Source organism: Eucyclogobius newberryi, unplaced genomic scaffold, assembly GCF_026437365.1.
Source record: "Eucyclogobius newberryi isolate DKJ021-1_F unplaced genomic scaffold, fEucNew1.0.hap1 SCAF_103, whole genome shotgun sequence".
NCBI classification, from domain to species: domain Eukaryota; kingdom Metazoa; phylum Chordata; class Actinopteri; order Gobiiformes; family Gobiidae; genus Eucyclogobius; species Eucyclogobius newberryi.
This window is the reverse complement of record NW_027315728.1, coordinates 273,085-299,000: the sequence shown is the minus strand read 5'-3', so window position 1 is coordinate 299,000 and position 25,916 is coordinate 273,085. Positions and strand designations below refer to the sequence as shown.

At 41.4% G+C, this 25,916-nt stretch overlaps 13 non-coding genes across 13 annotated transcripts; all 13 read left to right on the top strand.

Moving 5' to 3' along the window:
- The first annotated feature begins 1,347 nt into the window (after positions 1-1,347).
- On the top strand, positions 1,348-1,419 carry trnae-uuc (transfer RNA glutamic acid (anticodon UUC)). The gene has a single exon. It is a non-coding gene; the product is annotated as a tRNA-Glu (tRNA).
- A 5,033-nt stretch (positions 1,420-6,452) lies between these two features.
- Positions 6,453-6,524, top strand: trnae-cuc (transfer RNA glutamic acid (anticodon CUC)). The gene has a single exon. It is a non-coding gene; the product is annotated as a tRNA-Glu (tRNA).
- Positions 6,525-8,339: 1,815 nt separating this feature from the next.
- Positions 8,340-8,411, top strand: trnae-cuc (transfer RNA glutamic acid (anticodon CUC)). Its single transcript has one exon. It is a non-coding gene; the product is annotated as a tRNA-Glu (tRNA).
- Positions 8,412-9,459: 1,048 nt separating this feature from the next.
- trnam-cau (transfer RNA methionine (anticodon CAU)) lies at positions 9,460-9,531 on the top strand. The gene has a single exon. It is a non-coding gene; the product is annotated as a tRNA-Met (tRNA).
- A 696-nt stretch (positions 9,532-10,227) lies between these two features.
- trnae-uuc (transfer RNA glutamic acid (anticodon UUC)) lies at positions 10,228-10,299 on the top strand. The gene has a single exon. It is a non-coding gene; the product is annotated as a tRNA-Glu (tRNA).
- Positions 10,300-11,347: 1,048 nt separating this feature from the next.
- trnam-cau (transfer RNA methionine (anticodon CAU)) lies at positions 11,348-11,419 on the top strand. Its single transcript has one exon. It is a non-coding gene; the product is annotated as a tRNA-Met (tRNA).
- Positions 11,420-12,114: 695 nt separating this feature from the next.
- trnae-uuc (transfer RNA glutamic acid (anticodon UUC)) lies at positions 12,115-12,186 on the top strand. Its single transcript has one exon. It is a non-coding gene; the product is annotated as a tRNA-Glu (tRNA).
- Positions 12,187-13,234: 1,048 nt separating this feature from the next.
- Positions 13,235-13,306, top strand: trnam-cau (transfer RNA methionine (anticodon CAU)). Its single transcript has one exon. It is a non-coding gene; the product is annotated as a tRNA-Met (tRNA).
- A 2,564-nt stretch (positions 13,307-15,870) lies between these two features.
- trnae-cuc (transfer RNA glutamic acid (anticodon CUC)) lies at positions 15,871-15,942 on the top strand. The gene has a single exon. It is a non-coding gene; the product is annotated as a tRNA-Glu (tRNA).
- A 1,810-nt stretch (positions 15,943-17,752) lies between these two features.
- On the top strand, positions 17,753-17,824 carry trnae-uuc (transfer RNA glutamic acid (anticodon UUC)). Its single transcript has one exon. It is a non-coding gene; the product is annotated as a tRNA-Glu (tRNA).
- Positions 17,825-21,500: 3,676 nt separating this feature from the next.
- On the top strand, positions 21,501-21,572 carry trnae-uuc (transfer RNA glutamic acid (anticodon UUC)). Its single transcript has one exon. It is a non-coding gene; the product is annotated as a tRNA-Glu (tRNA).
- A 1,809-nt stretch (positions 21,573-23,381) lies between these two features.
- Positions 23,382-23,453, top strand: trnae-uuc (transfer RNA glutamic acid (anticodon UUC)). The gene has a single exon. It is a non-coding gene; the product is annotated as a tRNA-Glu (tRNA).
- A 1,809-nt stretch (positions 23,454-25,262) lies between these two features.
- Positions 25,263-25,334, top strand: trnae-cuc (transfer RNA glutamic acid (anticodon CUC)). Its single transcript has one exon. It is a non-coding gene; the product is annotated as a tRNA-Glu (tRNA).
- The last annotated feature ends 582 nt before the right edge of the window (positions 25,335-25,916 follow it).

Below are 25,916 nucleotides of genomic sequence, written 5' to 3'. Positions count from 1 at the left end.
CCAAGCACTTTTAGATAGTAAAAATGCTTGCTTAAAAGCTGATGCCCCAACTGAGCACTGTTCCTTAACCTCTCCAACATCCATGAGGCTTATGTTACACTTCAATCTTTTACACTTGATTCTTACATTTCCCATATGCTCTAGTGGTTAGGATTTCTGTCAACTGGAATTGAATCCTGTCAGCAACGTCTGTTTGGGAGCACAACTTTCAAGCTTTCGTTCCATTTTATAAACCAGCATGTTTCATTTCTCAGCATTTCTTTCAGATCAAGGGCATGTAGGAAATCCTGGGTTCAGTCCCCTGCAGCACCATTCAGTAGTCTGTTCATGGCACAAAGGGAAAGGTGTTGTCTCCAAACCTTGCTTGGAAAAAAATCATGACAGGCAGTAGATGGGGATGTAGCTCAGTGGTAGAGCAAAGTGCTTCTGTGCAAGATCCCAGTTCTGCATTACCTTTGAATCTAGATAACACATTTTGAAGCAATTTGAGTCATTTAGATGTATATAGCCCCGTAGGTATAATGCACTGGCCCCCTAAACCAGGTATTTTTCGTTCAAGTCCCATCGAAGGAGAGCACTCAGCAGAGTGGCGCAGCGGAAGCGTGCTGGGCCCATAACCCAGAGGTCGATGGATCGAAACCATCCTCTGCTAGAATGTGTTTATTTGCACTGATGTTTTTTCTAATCAGGATTAACCAAGCTAGTCAGCAAAGTGTAGGTTTATTCTCAACTGATGCCGATATAGATGATGGAAGCTGAGTTTCAGCGCGAGCTCCCAGTTCCACCTTCCATTTAATCGAGCAGCACTTTTATTTAATCCATCCTACATTGTCATTTCTTTTTTGGGGGAAAAATAGCTGAGAAGGAACTCTTTCAAGACTATGTTACTTCACAAGTAATCAAAGTCAACGCTATGTTTAAGTAACTCTCTTGTCTTTAAGATAATGGTCCAGCAATCAGCACCTAGTAAAATTGCATACTCATGCTGAACCAACAAGATGTAGGTCAAAAAGGGACTATGGTTACACATTTTGAAGCAATTTGAGTCTATTAGGTGTACAAAACCCCATAATTATAATGCACAGGACAATAGCCTCCAAAATCCCGTATTGTGGATTTCAGGTCCATGGTCTTATTGGCTGAACGACAAGCAACATACAAATCACGAGACTTTTTCCATTTAGAATGGGCTTCTTTCAATTACATGCAGAATCAAACACTTTTAGATTGGATTAAAAATGCTTGCTAACAAGCTGATTCCCCAAATATGCACTGTTTGGACTGTTCCTCAACTCTCAAACATCACTGAGGTCTACTTTATAATTCAATCAGTTGCTTTGTAATCCTTCCCATATGGTCTAGCGGTTAGGATTCCTGGTTTTCACCCAGGTGGCCCGGGTTCAACTCCCGGTATGGGAATATCCTGCTCTTGGAAGACTTGTATCCACATTACGCACAGGACATGTTGTGAAAACAAGTGTAAAAACCTTTAATTGGTGTCAAGCGAGGCATAGAAAAATATCACGCATTTGGGCGCAGCTTTAATATCTAGTAATCGACCTTTAGCTTTTCCATGCAGTCTAACAGTTGTTGGATTTGAATGCATCCCTTCACAGGGACACGAACCTAAATCTAGCCCCTTAGACCACTCGGCCAGAATATCTAGTGGGGATCCAACACAAACTCAGAATGGCCAGATAGTGCTTCTTACCCAAGATGTTTTCATGCACTCAGTCAAATGCTTTGTTTGAAACAAAACAATATCTCAAATTTGAGAGCAAAACGAACTGTATTCAATATCAAGAAAAACTTCTATTTGGCAAAAGCAAAATACAAATCACGAGATTTGTTGCACGTAGAGTGGGCTTCTTTCCATTACATGCAGAACCAAGCACTTTTAGATAGTAAAAATGCTTGCTTAAAAGCTGGTGCCCCAACTGAGCACTGTTCCTTAACCTCTCCAACATCCATGAGGCTTATGTTACACTTCAATCTTTTACACTTGATTCTTACATTTCCCATATGCTCTAGTGGTTAGGATTTCTGTCAACTGGAATTGAATCCTGTCAGCAACGTCTGTTTGGGAGCACAACTTTCAAGCTTTCGTTCCATTTTATAAACCAGCATGTTTCATTTCTCAGCATTTCTTTCAGATCAAGGGCATGTAGGAAATCCTGGGTTCAGTCCCCTGCAGCGCCATTCAGTAGTCTGTTCATGGCACAAAGGGAAAGGTCCAAACCTTGCTTGGAAAAAAATCATGACAGGCAGTAGATGGGGATGTAGCTCAGTGGTAGAGCACAGTGCTTCTGTGCAAGATCCCAGTTCTGCATTACCTTTGAATCTAGATAACACATTTTGAAGCAATTTGAGTCATTTAGATGTATATAGCCCCGTAGGTATAATGCACTGGCCCCCTAAACCAGGTATTTTAGGTTCAAGTCCCATCGAAGGAGAGCACTCAGCAGAGTGGCGCAGCGGAAGCGTGTTGGGCCCATAACCCAGAGGTCGATGGATCGAAACCATCCTCTGCTAGAATGTGTTACTTTGCACTGATGGCTTTTCTAATCAGGATTAACCAAGCTAGTCAGCAAAGTGTAGGTTTATACTCAACTGATGCCGATATAGATGATGGAAGCTGAGTTTCAGCGCGAGCTCCCAGTTCCACCTTCCATTTAATCGAGCAGCACTTTTATTTAATCCATCCTACATTGTCATTTCTTTTTTGGGGGAAAAATAGCTGAGAAGGAACTCTTTCAAGACTATGTTACTTCACAAGTAATCAAAGTCAACGCTATGTTTAAGGAACTCTCTTGTCTTTAAGATAATGGTCCAGCAATCAGCACCTAGTAAAATTGCATACTCATGCTGAACCAACAAGATGTAGGTCAAAAAAGGACTATGGTTACACATTTTGAAGCAATTTGAGTCTATTAGGTGTACAAAACCCCATAATTATAATGCACAGGACAATAGCCTCCAAAATCCCGTATTGTGGATTTCAGGTCCATGGTCTTATTGGCTGAACGACAAGCAACATACAAATCACGAGACTTTTTCCATTTAGAATGGGCTTCTTTCAATTACATGCAGAATCAAACACTTTTAGACTGGATTAAAAATGCTTGCTAACAAGCTGATTCCCCAAATATGCACTGTTTGGACTGTTTCTCAACTCTCAAACATCACTGAGGTCTACTTTATACTTCAATCATTTGCTTTGTAATCCTTTCCATATGGTCCAGCCGTTAGGATTCCTGGTTCTCACCCAGGTGGCCCGGGTTCACCTCCCGGTATGGGAATATCCTGCTCTTGGAAGACTTGTATCCACAGTACGCACAGGACATGTTGTGAAAACAAGTGTAAAAACCTTTAATTGGTGTCCAGCGAGGCATAGAAAAATATCACGCATTTGGGCGCAGCTTTAATATCTAGTAATCGACCTTTAGCTTTTTCATGCAGTCTAACAGTTGTTGGATTTGAATGCATCCCTTCACAGGGACACGAACCTAAATCTAGCCCCTTAGACCACTCGGCCAGAATATCTAGTGGGGATCCAACACAAACTCAGAATGGCCAGATAGTGCTTCTTACCCAAGATGTTTTCATGCACTCAGTCAAATGCTTTGTTTGAAACAAAACAATATCTCAAATTTGAGAGCAAAACGAACTGTATTCAATATCAAGAAAAACTTCTATTTGGCAAAAGCAAAATACAAATCACGAGATTTGTTGCACGTAGAGTGGGCTTCTTTCCATTACATGCAGAACCAAGCACTTTTAGATAGTAAAAATGCTTGCTTAAAAGCTGGTGCCCCAACTGAGCACTGTTCCTTAACCTCTCCAACAGCCATGAGGCTTATGTTACGCTTCAATCTTTTACACTTGATTCTTACATTTCCCATATGCTCTCGTGGTTAGGATTTCTGTCAACTGGAATTGAATCCTGTCAGCAACGTCTGTTTGGGAGCACAACTTTCAAGCTTTCGTTCCATTTTATAAACCAGCATGTTTCATTTCTCAGCATTTCTTTCAGATCAAGGGCATGTAGGAAATCCTGGGTTCAGTCCCCTGCAGCGCCATTCAGTAGTCTGTTCATGGCACAAAGGGAAAGGTGTTGTCTCCAAACCTTGCTTGGAAAAAAATCATGACAGGCAGTAGATGGGGATGTAGCTCAGTGGTAGAGCACAGTGCTTCTGTGCAAGATCCCAGTTCTGCATTACCTTTGAATCTAGATAACACATTTTGAAGCAATTTGAGTCATTTAGATGTATATAGCCCCGTAGGTATAATGCACTGGCCCCCTAAACCAGGTATTTTAGGTTCAAGTCCCATCGAAGGAGAGCACTCAGCAGAGTGGCGCAGCGGAAGCGTGCTAGGCCCATAACCCAGAGGTCGATGGATCGAAACCATCCTATGCTAGAATGTGTTACTTTGCACTGATGGCTTTTCTAATCAGGATTAACCAAGCTAGTCAGCAAAGTGTAGGTTTATTCTCAACTGATGCCGATATAGATGATGGAAGCTGAGTTTCAGCGCGAGCTCCCAGTTCCACCTTCCATTTAATCGAGCAGCACTTTTATTTAATCCATCCTACATTGTCATTTCTTTTTTGGGGGAAAAATAGCTGAGAAGGAACTCTTTCAAGACTATGTTACTTCACAAGTAATCAAAGTCAACGCTATGTTTAAGGAACTCTCTTGTCTTTAAGATAATGGTCCAGCAATCAGCACCTAGTAAAATTGCATACTCAAATCAAATCAAATCAATTTATTTTTGTAAGGCCCAAAATCACAACAACAGTTGCCTCTGAGGGCCACAGGGAGAAATGAATCAACAATGTCTGTGGTGGCGAGGGACGATGTCCCAGGGTCCTCTGTCCTTAGACTCTCCTTCTCGGCCAGGAAAAACTACAAAAAAACCTCTTTGGGAAAAAAGCGTAGAAACCTGGAGGAGTTCCAGTGAAGGAGAGATCCGACTCTCACAGACGGACAGACGGACACAAGGAGACTGGAGCTGGACCCACTCTTCAGGCAGATGAGGGACCGACTGAGGCGAACTGGACCCACTCTTCAGGCAGATGAGGGACCGACTGAGGCGAACTGGACCCACTCTTCAGGCAGATGAGGGACCGTCTGAGTCGAGCTGGACCCACTCTTCAGGCAGAAGAGGGACCGTCTGAGTCGAGCTGGACCCACTCTTCAGGCAGAAGAGGGACCGTCGGAGGCGAGCTGGACCCACTCTTCAGGCAGACGAGGGACCGTCGGAGGCGAGCTGGACCCACTCTTCAGGCAGATGAGGGACCGACTGAGGCGAACTGGAGCCACTCTTCAGGCAGATGAGGGACCGTCCACACAGGGCAGGGACCACTTCACCAGGGGAGGGGCATCTGGGTCCACAGGTCCTCAGGAGTGAGAGAAAGAAAAAGAAGGCGGTGAACAGTTTGCAAGTGGAATCAAAAAATAAATATTGTTTGATAGCATAAGTAGTCAGAAGAAGAAGAGGATAGTGCTCAAGCTGCCATACTTTCCCCAGCATAGTTACTCCTAGGGCAGCGTAGCTGAAGCTGTGGGTTTATCTTTCTGTTCCTAACTACTCTGACCATAAGCGATTTCGAAGAGGAACGTTTTAAGCCTGGACTTAAATGAAGAGACTGTGTCAGCATATTTAACATGGGTCGGGAGCTGATTCCATAACACAGGAGCTTGGTAGCTAAACGCTCTACCTCCTACAGTACTTTTAGAGACTCTTGGCACCACCAGAAGGCCAGCATTCTGAGAGCGAAGAGCTCTGTTTGGATGATATGGTTCTATAGCATCTTTGAGGTAGGATGGGGCCATGTCATTTATGGCTTTGTAGGTCAAGAGTAGAATTTTGAATTTGATTCTAGACTCGACGGGGAGCCAGTGAAGAGACTTCAGCACTGGCGTAATGTGCTCTCTTCTTTTTGTTCCTGTTAGTAATCTTGCTGCTGCATTTTGAACCAGTTGAAAGCTTTTTATGGAGCTTTTAGGACACGCTGCAAGCAGGGAGTTACAGTAGTCTAATCTAGTCGTTACAAATGCATGGATAAGTTTTTCACTCATACTCATGCTGAACCAACAAGATGTAGGTCAAAAAAGGACTATGGTTACACATTTTGAAGCAATTTGAGTCTATTAGGTGTACAAAACCCCATAATTATAATGCACAGGACAATAGCCTCCAAAATCCCGTATTGTGGATTTCAGGTCCATGGTCTTATTGGCTGAACGACAAGCAACATACAAATCACGAGACTTTTTCCATTTAGAATGGGCTTCTTTCAATTACATGCAGAATCAAACACTTTTAGACTGGATTAAAAATGCTTGCTAACAAGCTGATTCCCCAAATATGCACTGTTTGGACTGTTTCTCAACTCTCAAACATCACTGAGGTCTACTTTATACTTCAATCATTTGCATTGTAATCCTTTCCATATGGTCCAGCAGTTAGGATTCCTGGTTCTCACCCAGGTGGCCCGGGTTCAACTCCCGGTATGGGAATATCCTGCTCTTGGAAGACTTGTATCCACAGTACGCACAGGACATGTTGTGAAAACAAGTGTAAAAACCTTTAATTGGTGTCCAGCGAGGCATAGAAAAATATCACGCATTTGGGCGCAGCTTTAATATCTGGTAATCGACCTTTAGCTTTTCCATGCAGTCTAACAGTTGTTGGATTTGAATGCATCCCTTCACAGGGACACGAACCTAAATCTAGCCCCTTAGACCACTCGGCCAGAATATCTAGTGGGGATCCAACACAAACTCAGAATGGCCAGATAGTGCTTCTTACCCAAGATGTTTTCATGCACTCAGTCAAATGCTTTGTTTGAAACAAAACAATATCTCAAATTTGAGAGCAAAACGAACTGTATTCAATATCAAGAAAAACTTCTATTTGGCAAAAGCAAAATACAAATCACGAGATTTGTTGCACGTAGAGTGGGCTTCTTTCCATTACATGCAGAACCAAGCACTTTTAGATAGTAAAAATGCTTGCTTAAAAGCTGGTGCCCCAACTGAGCACTGTTCCTTAACCTCTCCAACAGCCATGAGGCTTATGTTACGCTTCAATCTTTTACACTTGATTCTTACATTTCCCATATGCTCTCGTGGTTAGGATTTCTGTCAACTGGAATTGAATCCTGTCAGCAACGTCTGTTTGGGAGCACAACTTTCAAGCTTTCGTTCCATTTTATAAACCAGCATGTTTAATTTCTCAGCATTTCTTTCAGATCAAGGGCATGTAGGAAATCCTGGGTTCAGTCCCCTGCAGCGCCATTTAGTAGTCTGTTCATGGCACAAAGGGAAAGGTGTTGTCTCCAAACCTTGCTTGGAAAAAAATCATGACAGGTGGTAGATGGGGATGTAGCTCAGTGGTAGAGCACAGTGCTTCTGTGCAAGATCCCAGTTCTGCATTACCTTTGAATCTAGATAACACATTTTGAAGCAATTTGAGTCATTTAGATGTATATAGCCCCGTAGGTATAATGCACTGGCCCCCTAAACCAGGTATTTTAGGTTCAAGTCCCATCGAAGGAGAGCACTCAGCAGAGTGGCGCAGCGGAAGCGTGTTGGGCCCATAACCCAGAGGTCGATGGATCGAAACCATCCTCTACTAGAATGTGTTACTTTGCACTGATGGCTTTTCTAATCAGGATTAACCAAGCTAGTCAGCAAAGTGTAGGTTTATTCTCAACTGATGCCGATATAGATGATGGAAGCTGAGTTTCAGCGCGAGCTCCCAGTTCCACCTTCCATTTAATCGAGCAGCACTTTTATTTAATCCATCCTACATTGTCATTTCTTTTTTTGGGGAAAAATAGCTGAGAAGGAACTCTTTCAAGACTATGTTACTTCACAAGTAATCAAAGTCAACGCTATGTTTAAGGAACTCTCTTGTCTTTAAGATAATGGTCCAGCAATCAGCACCTAGTAAAATTGCATACTCATGCTGAATCAACAAGATGTAGGTCAAAAAAGGACTATGGTTACACATTTTGAAGCAATTTGAGTCTATTAGGTGTACAAAACCCCATAATTATAATGCACAGGACAATAGCCTCCAAAATCCCGTATTGTGGATTTCAGATCCATGGTCTTATTGGCTGAACGACAAGCAACATACAAATCACGAGACTTTTTCCATTTAGAATGGGCTTCTTTCAATTACATGCAGAATCAAACACTTTTAGACTGGATTAAAAATGCTTGCTAACAAGCTGATTCCCCAAATATGCACTGTTTGGACTGTTTCTCAACTCTCAAACATCACTGAGGTCTACTTTATACTTCAATCATTTGCTTTGTAATCCTTTCCATATTGTCCAGCGGTTAGGATTCCTGGTTCTCACCCAGGTGGCCCGGGTTCAACTCCCGGTATGGGAATATCCTGCTCTTGGAAGACTTGTATCCACAGTACGCACAGGACATGTTGTGAAAACAAGTGTAAAAACCATTAATTGGTGTCCAGCGAGGCATAGAAAAACATCACGCATTTGGGCGCAGCTTTAATATCTAGTAATCGACCTTTAGCTTTTCCATGCAGTCTAACAGTTGTTGGATTTGAATGCATCCCTTCACAGGGACACGAACCTAAATCTAGCCCCTTAAACCACTCAGCCAGAATATCTAGTGGGGATCCAACACAAACTCAGAATGGCCAGATAGTGCTTCTTACCCAAAATGTTTTCATGCACTCAGTCAAATGCTTTGTTTGAAACAAAACAATATCTCAAATTTGAGAGCAAAACGAACTGTATTCAATATCAAGAAAAACTTCTATTTGGCAAAAGCAAAATACAAATCACGAGATTTGTTGCACGTAGAGTGGGCTTCTTTCCATTACATGCAGAACCAAGCACTTTTAGATTGTAAAAATGCTTGCTTAAAAGCTGGTGCCCCAACTGAGCACTGTTCCTTAACCTCTCCAACATCCATGAGGCTTATGTTACACTTCAATCTTTTACACTTGATTCTTACATTTCCCATATGCTCTAGTGGTTAGGATTTCTGTCAACTGGAATTGAATCCTGTCAGCAACGTCTGTTTGGGAGCACAACTTTCAAGCTTTCGTTCCATTTTATAAAACAGCATGTTTCATTTCTCAGCATTTCTTTCAGATCAAGGGCATGTAGGAAATCCTGGGTTCAGTCCCCTGCAGCGCCATTCAGTAGTCTGTTCATGGCACAAAGGGAAAGGTGTTGTCTCCAAACCTTGCTTGGAAAAAAATCATGACAGGCAGTAGATGGGGATGTAGCTCAGTGGTAGAGCACAGTGCTTCTGTGCAAGATCCCAGTTCTGCATTACCTTTGAATCTAGATAACACATTTTGAAGCAATTTGAGTCATTTAGATGTATATAGCCCCGTAGGTATAATGCACTGCCCCCCTAAACCAGGTATTTTAGGTTCAAGTCCCATTGAAGGGGAGCACTCAGCAGAGTGGCGCAGCGGAAGCGTGCTGGGCCCATAACCCAGAGGTCGATGGATCGAAACCATCCTCTGCTAGAATGTGTTTATTTCCACTGATGGCTTTTCTAATCAGGATTAACCAAGCTAGTCAGCAAAGTGTAGGTTTATTCTCAACTGATGCCGATATAGATGATGGAAGCTGAGTTTCAGCGCGAGCTCCCAGTTCCACCTTCCATTTAATCGAGCAGCACTTTTATTTAATCCATCCTACATTGTCATTTCTTTTTTGGGGGAAAAAATAGCTGAGAAGGAACTCTTTCAAGACTATGTTACTTCACAAGTAATCAAAGTCAACGCTATGTTTAAGTAACTCTCTTGTCTTTAAGATAATGGTCCAGCAATCAGCACCTAGTAAAATTGCATACTCATGCTGAACCAACAAGATGTAGGTCAAAAAAGGACTATGGTTACACATTTTGAAGCAATTTGAGTCTATTAGGTGTACAAAACCCCATAATTATAATGCACAGGACAATAGCCTCCAAAATCCCGTATTGTGGATTTCAGGTCCATGGTCTTATTGGCTGAACGACAAGCAACATACAAATCACGAGACTTTTTCCATTTAGAATGGGCTTCTTTCAATTACATGCAGAATCAAACACTTTTAGATTGGATTAAAAATGCTTGCTAACAAGCTGATTCCCCAAATATGCACTGTTTGGACTGTTCCTCAACTCTCAAACATCACTGAGGTCTACTTTATAATTCAATCAGTTGCTTTGTAATCCTTCCCATATGGTCTAGCGGTTAGGATTCCTGGTTTTCACCCAGGTGGCCCGGGTTCAACTCCCGGTATGGGAATGTCCTGCTCTTGGAAGACTTGTATCCACATTACGCACAGGACATGTTGTGAAAACAAGTGTAAAAACCTTTAATTGGTGTCCAGCGAGGCATAGAAAAATATCACGCATTTGGGCGCAGCTTTAATATCTAGTAATCGACCTTTAGCTTTTCCATGCAGTCTAACAGTGGTTGGATTTGAATGCATCCCTTCACAGGGACACGAACCTAAATCTAGCCCCTTAGACCACTCGGCCAGAATATCTAGTGGGGATCCAACACAAACTCAGAATGGCCAGATAGTGCTTCTTACCCAAAATGTTTTCATGCACTCAGTCAAATGCTTTGTTTGAAACAAAACAATATCTCAAATTTGAGAGCAAAATGAACTGTATTCAATATCAAGAAATACTTCTATTTAGCAAAAGCAAAATACAAATCACGAGATTTGTTGCACGTAGAGTGGGCTTCTTTCCATTACATGCAGAACCAAGCACTTTTAGATTGTAAAAATGCTTGCTTAAAAGCTGGTGCCCCAACTGAGCACTGTTCCTTAACCTCTCCAACATCCATGAGGCTTATGTTACACTTCAATCTTTTACACTTGATTCTTACATTTCCCATATGCTCTAGTGGTTAGGATTTCTGTCAACTGGAATTGAATCCTGTCAGCAACGTCTGTTTGGGAGCACAACTTTCAAGCTTTCGTTCCATTTTATAAACCAGCATGTTTCATTTCTCAGCATTTCTTTCAGATCAAGGGCATGTAGGAAATCCTGGGTTCAGTCCCCTGCAGCGCCATTCAGTAGTCTGTTCATGGCACAAAGGGAAAGGTGTTGTCTCCAAACCTTGCTTGGAAAAAAATCATGACAGGCAGTAGATGGGGATGTAGCTCAGTGGTAGAGCACAGTGCTTCTGTGCAAGATCCCAGTTCTGCATTACCTTTGAATCTAGATAACACATTTTGAAGCAATTTGAGTCATTTAGATGTATATAGCCCCGTAGGTATAATGCACTGGCCCCCTAAACCAGGTATTTTATGTTCAAGTCCCATCGAAGGAGAGCACTCAGCAGAGTGGCGCAGCGGAAGCGTGCTGGGCCCATAACCCAGAGGTCGATGGATCGAAACCATCCTCTGCTAGAATGTGTTACTTTGCACTGATGGCTTTTCTAATCAGGATTAACCAAGCTAGTCAGCAAAGTGTAGGTTTATTCTCAACTGATGCCGATATAGATGATGGAAGCTGAGTTTCAGCGCGAACTCCCAGTTCCACCTTCCATTTAATCGAGCAGCACTTTTATTTAATCCATCCTACATTGTCATTTCTTTTTTGGGGGAAAAATAGCTGAGAAGGAACTCTTTCAAGACTATGTTACTTCACAAGTAATCAAAGTCAACGCTATGTTTAAGGAACTCTCTTGTCTTTAAGATAATGGTCCAGCAATCAGCACCTAGTAAAATTGCATACTCATGCTGAACCAACAAGATGTAGGTCAAAAAAGAACTATGGTTACACATTTTGAAGCAATTTGAGTCCATTAGGTGTACAAAACCCCATAATTATAATGCACAGGACAATAGCCTCCAAAATCCCGTATTGTGGATTTCAGGTCCATGGTCTTATTGGCTGAACGACAAGCAACATACAAATCACGAGACTTTTTCCATTTAGAATGGGCTTCTTTCAATTACATGCAGAATCAAACACTTTTAGATTGGATTAAAAATGCTTGCTAACAAGCTGATTCCCCAAATATGCACTGTTTGGACTGTTCCTCAACTCTCAAACATCACTGAGGTCTACTTTATAATTCAATCAGTTGCTTTGTAATCCTTCCCATATGGTCTAGCGGTTAGGATTCCTGGTTTTCACCCAGGTGGCCCGGGTTCAACTCCCGGTATGGGAATATCCTGCTCTTGGAAGACTTGTATCCACTTTACGCACAGGACATGTTGTGAAAACAAGTGTAAAAACATTTAATTGGTGTCCAGCGAGGCATAGAAAAATATCACGCATTTGGGCGCAGCTTTAATATCTAGTAATCGACCTTTAGCTTTTCCATGCAGTCTAACAGTGGTTGGATTTGAATGCATCCCTTCACAGGGACACGGACCTAAATCTATCCCCTTAGACCACTCGGCCAGAATATCTAGTGGGGATCCAACACAAACTCAGAATGGCCAGATAGTGCTTCTTACCCAAAATGTTTTCATGCACTCAGTCAAATGCTTTGTTTGAAACAAAACAATATCTCAAATTTGAGAGCAAAATGAACTGTATTCAATATCAAGAAATACTTCTATTTAGCAAAAGCAAAATACAAATCACGAGATTTGTTGCACGTTGAGTGGGCTTCTTTCCATTACATGCAGAACCAAGCACTTTTAGATAGTAAAAATGCTTGCTTAAAAGCTGGTGCCCCAACTGAGCACTGTTCCTTAACCTCTCCAACATCCATGAGGCTTATGTTACACTTCAATCTTTTACACTTGATTCTTACATTTCCCATATGCTCTAGTGGTTAGGATTTCTGTCAACTGGAATTGAATCCTGTCAGCAACGTCTGTTTGGGAGCACAACTTTCAAGCTTTCGTTCCATTTTATAAACCAGCATGTTTCATTTCTCAGCATTTCTTTCAGATCAAGGGCATGTAGGAAATCCTGGGTTCAGTCCCCTGCAGCGCCATTCAGTAGTCTGTTCATGGCACAAAGGGAAAGGTGTTGTCTCCAAACCTTGCTTGGAAAAAAATCATGACAGGTAGTAGATGGGGATGTAGCTCAGTGGTAGAGCACAGTGCTTCTGTGCAAGATCCCAGTTCTGCATTACCTTTGAATCTAGATAACACATTTTGAAGCAATTTGAGTCATTTAGATGTATATAGCCCCGTAGGTATGATGCACTGGCCCCCTAAACCAGGGATTTTAGGTTCAAGTCCCATCGAAAGAGAGCACTCAGCAGAGTGGCGCAGCGGAAGCGTGCTGGGCCCATAACCCAGAGGTCGATGGATCGAAACCATCCTCTGCTAGAATGTGTTACTTTGCACTGATGGCTTTTCTAATCAGGATTAACCAAGCTAGTCAGCAAAGTGTAGGTTTATTCTCAACTGATGCCGATATAGATGATGGAAGCTGAGTTTCAGCGCGAGCTCCCAGTTCCACCTTCCATTTAATCGAGAAGCACTTTTATTTAATCCATCCTACATTGTCATTTCTTTTTTGGGGGGAAAAATAGCTGAGAAGGAACTCTTTCAAGACTATGTTACTTCACAAGTAATCAAAGTCAACGCTATGTTTAAGTAACTCTCTTGTCTTTAAGATAATGGTCCAGCAATCAGCACCTAGTAAAATTGCATACTCATGCTGAACCAACAAGATGTAGGTCAAAAAAGAACTATGGTTACACATTTTTAAGCAATTTGAATCCATTAGGTGTACAAAACCCCATAATTATAATGCATAGGACAATAGCCTCCAAAATCCCGTATTGTGGATTTCAGGTCCATGGTCTTATTGGCTGAACGACAAGCAACATACAAATCACGAGACTTTTTCCATTTAGAATGGGCTTCTTTCAATTACATGCAGAATCAAACACTTTTAGATTGGATTAAAAATGCTTGCTAACAAGCTGATTCCCCAAATATGCACTGTTCGGACTGTTCCTCAACTCTCAAACATCACTGAGGTCTACTTTATAATTCAATCAGTTGCTTTGTAATCCTTCCCATATGGTCTAGCGGTTAGGATTCCTGGGTTTTACCCAGGTGGCCCGGTTTCAACTCCCGGTATGGGAATATCCTGCTCTTGGAAGACTTGTATCCACATTACGCACAGGACATGTTGTGAAAACAAGTGTTAAAACCTTTAATTGGTGTCCAGCGAGGCATAGAAAAATATCACGCATTTGGGCGCAGCTTTAATATCTAGTAATCGACCTTTAGCTTTTCCATGCAGTCTAACAGTGGTTGGATTTGAATGCATCCCTTCACAGGGACACGAACCTAAATCTATCCCCTTAGACCACTCGGCCAGAATATCTAGTGGGGATCGAACACAAACTCAGAATGGCCAGATAGTGCTTCTTACCCAAAATGTTTTCATGCACTCAGTCAAATGCTTTGTTTGAAACAAAACAATATCTCAAATTTGAGAGCAAAATGAACTGTATTCAATATCAAGAGATACTTCTATTTAGCAAAAGCAAAATACAAATCACGAGATTTGTTGCACGTAGAGTGGGCTTCTTTCCATTACATGCAGAACCAAGCACTTTTAGATAGTAAAAATGCTTGCTTAAAAGCTGGTGCCCCAACTGAGCACTGTTCCTTAACCTCTCCAACATCCATGAGGCTTATGTTACACTTCAATCTTTTACACTTGATTCTTACATTTCCCATATGCTCTAGTGGTTAGGATTTCTGTCAACTGGAATTGAATCCTGTCAGCAACGTCTGTTTGGGAGCACAACTTTCAAGCTTTCGTTCCATTTTATAAACCAGCATGTTTCATTTCTCAGCATTTCTTTCAGATCAAGGGCATGTAGGAAATCCTGGGTTCAGTCCCCTGCAGCGCCATTCAGTAGTCTGTTCATGGCACAAAGGGAAAGGTGTTGTCTCCAAACCTTGCTTGGAAAAAAATCATGACAGGCAGTAGATGGGGATGTAGCTCAGTGGTAGAGCACAGTGCTTCTGTGCAAGATCCCAGTTCTGCATTACCTTTGAATCTAGATAACACATTTTGAAGCAATTTGAGTCATTTAGATGTATATAGCCCCGTAGGTATAATGCACTGGCCCCCTAAACCAGGTATTTTAGGTTCAAGTCCCATCGAAGGAGAGCATTCAGCAGAGTGGCGCAGCGGAAGCGTGCTGTGCCCATAACCCAGAGGACGATGGATTGAAACCATCCTCTGCTAGAATGTGTTACTTTTCACTGATGGCTTTTCTAATCAGGATTAACCAAGCTAGTCAGCAAAGTGTAGGTTTATTCTCAACTGATGCCGATATAGATGATGGAAGCTGAGTTTCAGCGCGAGCTCCCAGTTCCACCTTCTATTTAATCCATCCTACATTGTCATTTCTTTTTTGGGGGGAAAAATAGCTGAGAAGGAACTCTTTCAAGACTATGTTACTTCACAAGTAATCAAAGTCAACGCTATGTTTAAGTAACTCTCTTGTCTTTAAGATAATGGTCCAGCAATCAGCACCTAGTAAAATTGCATACTCATGCTGAACCAACAAGATGTAGGTCAAAAAAGGACTATGGTTACACATTTTGAAGCAATTTGAGTCTATTAGGTGTACAAAACCCCATAATTATAATGCACAGGACAATAGCCTCCAAAATCCCGTATTGTGGATTTCAGGTCCATGGTCTTGTTTGGCTGAACGACAAGCAACATACAAATCACGAGACTTTTTCCATTTAGAATGGGCTTCTTTCAATTACATGCAGAATCAAACACTTTTAGATTGGATTAAAAATGCTTGCTAACAAGCTGATTCCCCAAATATGCACTGTTTGGACTGTTCCTCAACTCTCAAACCTCACTGAGGTCTACTTTATAATTCAATCAGTTGCTTTGTAATCCTTCCCATATGGTCTAGTGGTTAGGATTCCTGGTTCTCACCCAGGTGGCCCGGGTTCAACTCCCGGTATGGGAATATGCTGCTCTTGGAAGACTTGTATCCACATTACGCACAGGACATGTTGTGAAAACAAGTGTAAAAACCTTTAATTGGTGTCCAGCGAGGCATAGAAAAATATCACGCATTTGGGCGCAGCTTTAATATCTAGTAATCGACGTTTAGCTTTTCCATGCAGTCTAACAGTTGTTGGATTTGAATATATCCCTTCACAGGGACACGAACCTAAATCTAGCCCCTTAGACCACTCGGCCAGAATATCTAGTAGGGATCCAACACAAACTCAGAATGGCCAGATAGTGCTTCTTACCCAAAATGTTTTCATGCACTCAGTCAAATGCTTTGTTTGAAACAAAACAATATCTCAAATTTGAGAGCAAAATGAACTGTATTCAATATCAAGAAATACTTCTATTTAGCAAAAGCAAAATACAAATCACGAGATTTGTTGCACGTAGAGTGGGCTTCTTTCCATTACATGCAGAACCAAGCACTTTTAGATAGTACAAATGCTTGCTTAAAAGCTGGTGCCCCAACTGAGCACTGTTCCTTAACCTCTCCAACATCCATGAGGCTTATGTTACACTTCAATCTTTTACACTTGATTCTTACATTTCCCATATGCTCTAGTGGTTAGGATTTCTGTCAACTGGAATTGAATCCTGTCAGCAACGTCTGTTTTGGAGCACAACTTTCAAGCTTTCGTTCCATTTTATAAACCAGCATGTTTCATTTCTCAGCATTTCTTTCAGATCAAGGGCATGTAGGAAATCCTGGGTTCAGTCCCCTGCAGCGCCATTCAGTAGTCTGTTCATGGCACAAAGGGAAAGGTCCAAACCTTGCTTGGAAAAAAATCATGACAGGCAGTAGATGGGGATGTAGCTCAGTGGTAGAGCACAGTGCTTCTGTGCAAGATCCCAGTTCTGCATTACCTTTGAATCTAGATAACACATTTTGAAGCAATTTGAGTCATTTAGATGTATATAGCCCCGTAGGTATAATGCACTGGCCCCCTAAACCAGGTATTTTAGGTTCAAGTCCCATCGAAGGAGAGCACTCAGCAGAGTGGCGCAGCGGAAGCGTGCTGTGCCCATAACCCAGAGGTCGATGGATCGAAACCATCCTCTGCTAGAATGTGTTACTTTGCACTGATGGCTTTTCTAATCAGGATTAACCAAGCTAGTCAGCAAAGTGTAGGTTTATTCTCAACTGATGCCGATATAGATGATGGAAGCTGAGTTTCAGCGCGAGCTCCCAGTTCCACCTTCCATTTAATCGAGCAGCATTTTTATTTAATCCATCCTACATTGTCATTTCTTTTTTGGGGGGAAAAATAGCTGAGAAGGAACTCTTTCAAGACTATGTTACTTCACAAGTAATCAAAGTCAACGCTATGTTTAAGTAACTCTCTTGTCTTTAAGATAATGGTCCAGCAATCAGCACCTAGTAAAATTGCATACTCATGCTGAACCAACAAGATGTAGGTCAAAAAAGGACTATGGTTACACATTTTGAAGCAATTTGAGTCTATTAGGTGTACAAAACCCCATAATTATAATGCACAGGACAATAGCCTCCAAAATCCCGTATTGTGGATTTCAGGTCCATGGTCTTGTTTGGCTGAACGACAAGCAACATACAAATCACGAGACTTTTTCCATTTAGAATGGGCTTCTTTCAATTACATGCAGAATCAAACACTTTTAGATTGGATTAAAAATGCTTGCTAACAAGCTGATTCCCCAAATATGCACTGTTTGGACTGTTCCTCAACTCTCAAACCTCACAGAGGTCTACTTTATAATTCAATCAGTTGCTTTGTAATCCTTCCCATATGGTCTAGTGGTTAGGATTCCTGGTTTTCACCCAGGTGGCCCGGGTTCAACTCCCGGTATGGGAATATCCTGCTCTTGGAAGACTTGTATCCACATTACGCACAGGACATGTTGTGAAAACAAGTGTAAAAACCTTTAATTGGTGTCCAGCGAGGCATAGAAAAATATCACGCATTTGGGCGCAGCTTTAATATCTAGTAATCGACGTTTAGCTTTTCCATGCAGTCTAACAGTTGTTGGATTTGAATATATCCCTTCACAGGGACACGAACCTAAATCTAGCCCCTTAGACCACTCGGCCAGAATATCTAGTAGGGATCCAACACAAACTCAGAATGGCCAGATAGTGCTTCTTACCCAAAATGTTTTCATGCACTCAGTCAAATGCTTTGTTTGAAACAAAACAATATCTCAAATTTGAGAGCAAAATGAACTGTATTCAATATCAAGAAATACTTCTATTTAGCAAAAGCAAAATACAAATCACGAGATTTGTTGCACGTAGAGTGGGCTTCTTTCCATTACATGCAGAACCAAGCACTTTTAGATAGTAAAAATGCTTGCTTAAAAGCTGGTGCCCCAACTGAGCACTGTTCCTTAACCTCTCCAACATCCATGAGGCTTATGTTACACTTCAATCTTTTACACTTGATTCTTACATTTCCCATATGCTCTAGTGGTTAGGATTTCTGTCAACTGGAATTGAATCCTGTCAGCAACGTCTGTTTGGGAGCACAACTTTCAAGCTTTCGTTCCATTTTATAAACCAGCATGTTTCATTTCTCAGCATTTCTTTCAGATCAAGGGCATGTAGGAAATCCTGGGTTCAGTCCCCTGCAGCGCCATTCAGTAGTCTGTTCATGGCACAAAGGGAAAGGTGTTGTCTCCAAACCTTGCTTGGAAAAAAATCATGACAGGCAGTAGATGGGGATGTAGCTCAGTGGTAGAGCACAGTGCTTCTGTGCAAGATCCCAGTTCTGCATTACCTTTGAATCTAGATAACACATTTTGAAGCAATTTGAGTCATTTAGATGTATATAGCCCCGTAGGTATAATGCACTGGCCCCCTAAACCAGGTATTTTAGGTTCAAGTCCCATCGAAGGAGAGCATTCAGCAGAGTGGCGCAGCGGAAGCGTGCTGGGCCCATAACCCAGAGGACGATGGATTGAAACCATCCTCTGCTAGAATGTGTTACTTTTCACTGATGGCTTTTCTAATCAGGATTAACCAAGCTAGTCAGCAAAGTGTAGGTTTATTCTCAACTGATGCCGATATAGATGATGGAAGCTGAGTTTCAGCGCGAGCTCCCAGTTCCACCTTCTATTTAATCCATCCTACATTGTCATTTCTTTTTTGGGGGGAAAAATAGCTGAGAAGGAACTCTTTCAAGACTATGTTACTTCACAAGTAATCAAAGTCAACGCTATGTTTAAGTAACTCTCTTGTCTTTAAGATAATGGTCCAGCAATCAGCACCTAGTAAAATTGCATACTCATGCTGAACCAACAAGATGTAGGTCAAAAAAGGACTATGGTTACACATTTTGAAGCAATTTGAGTCTATTAGGTGTACAAAACCCCATAATTATAATGCACAGGACAATAGCCTCCAAAATCCCGTATTGTGGATTTCAGGTCCATGGTCTTATTGGCTGAATGACAAGCAATATACAAATAACGAGACTTGTTCCATTTAGAATGGGCTTCTTTCAATTACATGCAGAATCAAACACTTTTAGATTGGATTAAAAATGCTTGCTAACAAGCTGATTCCCCAAATATGCACTGTTTGGACTGTTCCTCAACTCTCAAACATCACTGAGGTCTACTTTATAATTCAATCAGTTGCTTTGTAATCCTTCCCATATGGTCTAGCGGTTAGGATTCCTGATTCTCACCCAGGTGGCCGGGGTTCAACTCCTGGTTTGGGAATATCCTGCTCTTGGAAGACTTGTATCCACATTACGCACAGGACATTTTGTGAAAACAAGTGTAAAAACCTTTAATTGGTGTCCAGCGAGGCATAGAAAAATATCACGCATTTGGGCGCAGCTTTAATATCTAGTAATCGACGTTTAGCTTTTCCATGCAGTCTAACAGTTGTTGGATTTGAATATATCCCTTCACAGGGACACAAACCTAAATCTAGCCCCTTAGACAACTCGGCCAGAATATCTAGTAGGGATCCAACACAAACTCAGAATGGCCAGATAGTGCTTCTTACCCAAAATGTTTTCATGCACTCAGTCAAATGCTTTGTTTGAAACAAAACAATATCTCAAATTTGAGAGCAAAATGAACTGTATTCAATATCAAGAAATACTTCTATTTAGCAAAAGCAAAATACAAATCACGAGATTTGTTGCACGTAGAGTGGGCTTCTTTCCATTACATGCAGAACCAAGCACTTTTAGATAGTAAAAATGCTTGCTTAAAAGCTGGTGCCCCAACTGAGCACTGTTCCTTAACCTCTCCAACATCCATGAGGCTTATGTTACACTTCAATCTTTTACACTTGATTCTTACATTTCCCATATGCTCTAGTGGTTAGGATTTCTGTCAACTGGAATTGAATCCTGTCAGCAACGTCTGTTTTGGAGCACAACTTTCAAGCTTTCGTTCCATTTTATAAACCAGCATGTTTCATTTCTCAGCATTTCTTTCAGATCAAGGGCATGTAGGAAATCCTGGGTTCAGTCCCCTGCAGCGCCATTCAGTAGTCTGTTCATGGCACAAAGGGAAAGGTCCAAACCTTGCTTGGAAAAAAATCATGACAGGCAGTAGATGGGGATGTAGCTCAGTGGTAGAGCACAGTGCTTCTGTGCAAGATCCCAGTTCTGCATTACCTTTGAATCTAGATAACACATTTTGAAGCAATTTGAGTCATTTAGATGTATATAGCCCCGTAGGTATAATGCACTGGCCCCCTAAACCAGGTATTTTAGGTTCAAGTCCCATCGAAGGAGAGCACTCAGCAGAGTGGCGCAGCGGAAGCGTGCTGTGCCCATAACCCAGAGGTCGATGGATCGAAACCATCCTCTGCTAGAATGTGTTACTTTGCACTGATGGCTTTTCTAATCAGGATTAACCAAGCTAGTCAGCAAAGTGTAGGTTTATTCTCAACTGATGCCGATATAGATGATGGAAGCTGAGTTTCAGCGCGAGCTCCCAGTTCCACCTTCCATTTAATCGAGCAGCATTTTTATTTAATCCATCCTACATTGTCATTTCTTTTTTGGGGGGAAAAATAGCTGAGAAGGAACTCTTTCAAGACTATGTTACTTCACAAGTAATCAAAGTCAACGCTATGTTTAAGTAACTCTCTTGTCCTAAGATAATGGTCCAGCAATCAGCACCTAGTAAAATTGCATACTCATGCTGAACCAACAAGATGTAGGTCAAAAAAGGACTATGGTTACACATTTTGAAGCAATTTGAGTCTATTAGGTGTACAAAACCCCATAATTATAATGCACAGGACAATAGCCTCCAAAATCCCGTATTGTGGATTTCAGGTCCATGGTCTTGTTTGGCTGAACGACAAGCAACATACAAATCACGAGACTTTTTCCATTTAGAATGGGCTTCTTTCAATTACATGCAGAATCAAACACTTTTAGATTGGATTAAAAATGCTTGCTAACAAGCTGATTCCCCAAATATGCACTGTTTGGACTGTTCCTCAACTCTCAAACCTCACTGAGGTCTACTTTATAATTCAATCAGTTGCTTTGTAATCCTTCCCATATGGTCTAGTGGTTAGGATTCCTGGTTTTCACCCAGGTGGCCCGGGTTCAACTCCCGGTATGGGAATATCCTGCTCTTGGAAGACTTGTATCCACATTACGCACAGGACATGTTGTGAAAACAAGTGTAAAAACCTTTAATTGGTGTCCAGCGAGGCATAGAAAAATATCACGCATTTGGGCGCAGCTTTAATATCTAGTAATCGACGTTTAGCTTTTCCATGCAGTCTAACAGTTGTTGGATTTGAATATATCCCTTCACAGGGACACGAACCTAAATCTAGCCCCTTAGACCACTCGGCCAGAATATCTAGTAGGGATCCAACACAAACTCAGAATGGCCAGATAGTGCTTCTTACCCAAAATGTTTTCATGCACTCAGTCAAATGCTTTGTTTGAAACAAAACAATATCTCAAATTTGAGAGCAAAATGAACTGTATTCAATATCAAGAAATACTTCTATTTAGCAAAAGCAAAATACAAATCACGAGATTTGTTGCACGTAGAGTGGGCTTCTTTCCATTACATGCAGAACCAAGCACTTTTAGATAGTAAAAATGCTTGCTTAAAAGCTGGTGCCCCAACTGAGCACTGTTCCTTAACCTCTCCAACATCCATGAGGCTTATGTTACACTTCAATCTTTTACACTTGATTCTTACATTTCCCATATGCTCTAGTGGTTAGGATTTCTGTCAACTGGAATTGAATCCTGTCAGCAACGTCTGTTTGGGAGCACAACTTTCAAGCTTTCGTTCCATTTTATAAACCAGCATGTTTCATTTCTCAGCATTTCTTTCAGATCAAGGGCATGTAGGAAATCCTGGGTTCAGTCCCCTGCAGCGCCATTCAGTAGTCTGTTCATGGCACAAAGGGAAAGGTCCAAACCTTGCTTGGAAAAAAATCATGACAGGCAGTAGATGGGGATGTAGCTCAGTGGTAGAGCACAGTGCTTCTGTGCAAGATCCCAGTTCTGCATTACCTTTGAATCTAGATAACACATTTTGAAGCAATTTGAGTCATTTAGATGTATATAGCCCCGTAGGTATAATGCACTGGCCCCCTAAACCAGGTATTTTAGGTTCAAGTCCCATCGAAGGAGAGCACTCAGCAGAGTGGCGCAGCGGAAGCGTGCTGTGCCCATAACCCAGAGGTCGATGGATCGAAACCATCCTCTGCTAGAATGTGTTACTTTGCACAGATGGCTTTTCTAATCAGGATTAACCAAGCTAGTCAGCAAAGTGTAGGTTTATTCTCAACTGATGCCGATATAGATGATGGAAGCTGAGTTTCAGCGCGAGCTCCCAGTTCCACCTTCCATTTAATCGAGCAGCATTTTTATTTAATCCATCCTACATTGTCATTTCTTTTTTGGGGGGAAAAATAGCTGAGAAGGAACTCTTTCAAGACTATGTTACTTCACAAGTAATCAAAGTCAACGCTATGTTTAAGTAACTCTCTTGTCCTAAGATAATGGTCCAGCAATCAGCACCTAGTAAAATTGCATACTCATGCTGAACCAACAAGATGTAGGTCAAAAAAGGACTATGGTTACACATTTTGAAGCAATTTGAGTCTATTAGGTGTACAAAACCCCATAATTATAATGCACAGGACAATAGCCTCCAAAATCCCGTATTGTGGATTTCAGGTCCATGGTCTTGTTTGGCTGAACGACAAGCAACATACAAATCACGAGACTTTTTCCATTTAGAATGGGCTTCTTTCAATTACATGCAGAATCAAACACTTTTAGATTGGATTAAAAATGCTTGCTAACAAGCTGATTCCCCAAATATGCACTGTTTGGACTGTTCCTCAACTCTCAAACCTCACTGAGGTCTACTTTATAATTCAATCAGTTGCTTTGTAATCCTTCCCATATGGTCTAGTGGTTAGGATTCCTGGTTTTCACCCAGGTGGCCCGGGTTCAACTCCCGGTATGGGAATATCCTGCTCTTGGAAGACTTGTATCCACATTACGCACAGGACATGTTGTGAAAACAAGTGTAAAAACCTTTAATTGGTGTCCAGCGAGGCATAGAAAAATATCACGCATTTGGGCGCAGCTTTAATATCTAGTAATCGACGTTTAGCTTTTCCATGCAGTCTAACAGTTGTTGGATTTGAATATATCCCTTCACAGGGACACGAACCTAAATCTAGCCCCTTAGACCACTCGGCCAGAATATCTAGTAGGGATCCAACACAAACTCAGAATGGCCAGATAGTGCTTCTTACCCAAAATGTTTTCATGCACTCAGTCAAATGCTTTGTTTGAAACAAAACAATATCTCAAATTTGAGAGCAAAATGAACTGTATTCAATATCAAGAAATACTTCTATTTAGCAAAAGCAAAATACAAATCACGAGATTTGTTGCACGTAGAGTGGGCTTCTTTCCATTACATGCAGAACCAAGCACTTTTAGATAGTAAAAATGCTTGCTTAAAAGCTGGTGCCCCAACTGAGCACTGTTCCTTAACCTCTCCAACATCCATGAGGCTTATGTTACACTTCAATCTTTTACACTTGATTCTTACATTTCCCATATGCTCTAGTGGTTAGGATTTCTGTCAACTGGAATTGAATCCTGTCAGCAACGTCTGTTTGGGAGCACAACTTTCAAGCTTTCGTTCCATTTTATAAACCAGCATGTTTCATTTCTCAGCATTTCTTTCAGATCAAGGGCATGTAGGAAATCCTGGGTTCAGTCCCCTGCAGCGCCATTCAGTAGTCTGTTCATGGCACAAAGGGAAAGGTCCAAACCTTGCTTGGAAAAAAATCATGACAGGCAGTAGATGGGGATGTAGCTCAGTGGTAGAGCACAGTGCTTCTGTGCAAGATCCCAGTTCTGCATTACCTTTGAATCTAGATAACACATTTTGAAGCAATTTGAGTCATTTAGATGTATATAGCCCCGTAGGTATAATGCACTGGCCCCCTAAACCAGGTATTTTAGGTTCAAGTCCCATCGAAGGAGAGCACTCAGCAGAGTGGCGCAGCGGAAGCGTGCTGTGCCCATAACCCAGAGGTCGATGGATCGAAACCATCCTCTGCTAGAATGTGTTACTTTGCACTGATGGCTTTTCTGATCAGGATTAACCAAGCTAGTCAGCAAAGTGTAGGTTTATTCTCAAGTGATGCCGATATAGATGATGGAAGCTGAGTTTCAGCGCGAGCTCCCAGTTCCACCTTCCATTTAATCGAGCAGCACTTTTATTTAATCCATCCTACATTGCCATTTCTTTTTTGGGGGGAAAAATAGCTGAGAAGGAACTCTTTCAAGACTATGTTACTTCACAAGTAATCAAAGTCAACGCTATGTTTAAGTAACTCTCTTGTCTTTAAGATAATGGTCCAGGAATCAGCACCTAGTAAAATTGCATACTCATGCTGAACCAACAAGATGTAGGTCAAAAAAGGACTATGGTTACACATTTTGAAGCAATTTGAGTCTATTAGGTGTACAAAACCCCATAATTATAATGCACAGGACAATAGCCTCCAAAATCCCGTATTGTGGATTTCAGGTCCATGGTCTTATTGGCTGAATGACAAGCAATATACAAATCACGAGACTTGTTCCATTTAGAATGGGCTTCTTTCAATTACATGCAGAATCAAACACTTTTAGATTTGATTAAAAATGCTTGCTAACAAGCTGATTCCCCAAATATGCACTGTTTGGACTGTTCCTCAACTCTCAAACATCACTGAGGTCTACTTTATAATTCAATCAGTTGCTTTGTAATCCTTCCCATATGGTCTAGCGGTTAGGATTCCTGGTTCTCACCCAGGTAACCCGGGTTCAACTCCCGGTATGGGAATATCCTGCTCTTGGAAGACTTGTATCCACATTACGCACAGGACATGTTGTGAAAACAAGTGTAAAAACCTTTAATTGGTGTCCAGCGAGGCATAGAAAAATATCACGCATTTGGGCGCAGCTTTAATATCTAGTAATCAACGTTTAGCTTTTCCATGCAGTCTAACAGTTGTTGGATTTGAATATATCCCTTCACAGGGACACGAACCTAAATCTAGCCCCTTAGACCACTCGGCCAGAATATCTAGTAGGGATCCAACACAAACTCAGAATGGCCAGATAGTGCTTCTTACCCAAAATGTTTTCATGCACTCAGTCAAATGCTTTGTTTGAAACAAAACAATATCTCAAATTTGAGAGCAAAATGAACTGTATTCAATATCAAGAAATAATTCTATTTAGCAAAAGCAAAATACAAATCACGAGATTTGTTGCACGTAGAGTGGGCTTCTTTCCATTACATGCAGAACCAAGCACTTTTAGATAGTAAAAATGCTTGCTTAAAAGCTGGTGCCCCAACTGAGCACTGTTCCTTAACCTCTCCAACATCCATGAGGCTTATGTTACACTTCAATCTTTTACA